Here is a 263-nt window from a genome sequence, read left to right as displayed (position 1 = left end):
TGAACGTGTTTATGACACTGCGAGTAAATTATGACTTTAGCTCTCACTACTTAGTATTTTCTACTGTGTAATCTCTGGCGCCGCTCTCAGTCTAAACGGTAATTGCAGCAGGCTGTCAAACTGTTTTGCGCTAGTTTATGATATTCTTGCAGAATATGCTGTGCACAGTTGGCAAATTGTAATGATAATGATATATGCCATTCGCACATACCGTGGTAAAGTCACGTAGCATAATAATGTTTGATATGCTTATCATGGAAAAT

The sequence above is a fragment of the Sinocyclocheilus grahami genome, unplaced genomic scaffold (genome assembly GCF_001515645.1).
Source record: "Sinocyclocheilus grahami isolate Dianchi unplaced genomic scaffold, SAMN03320097.WGS_v1.1 scaffold13705.1, whole genome shotgun sequence".
NCBI lineage: Eukaryota > Metazoa > Chordata > Actinopteri > Cypriniformes > Cyprinidae > Sinocyclocheilus > Sinocyclocheilus grahami.
This window is presented reverse-complemented; position numbering follows the sequence as displayed.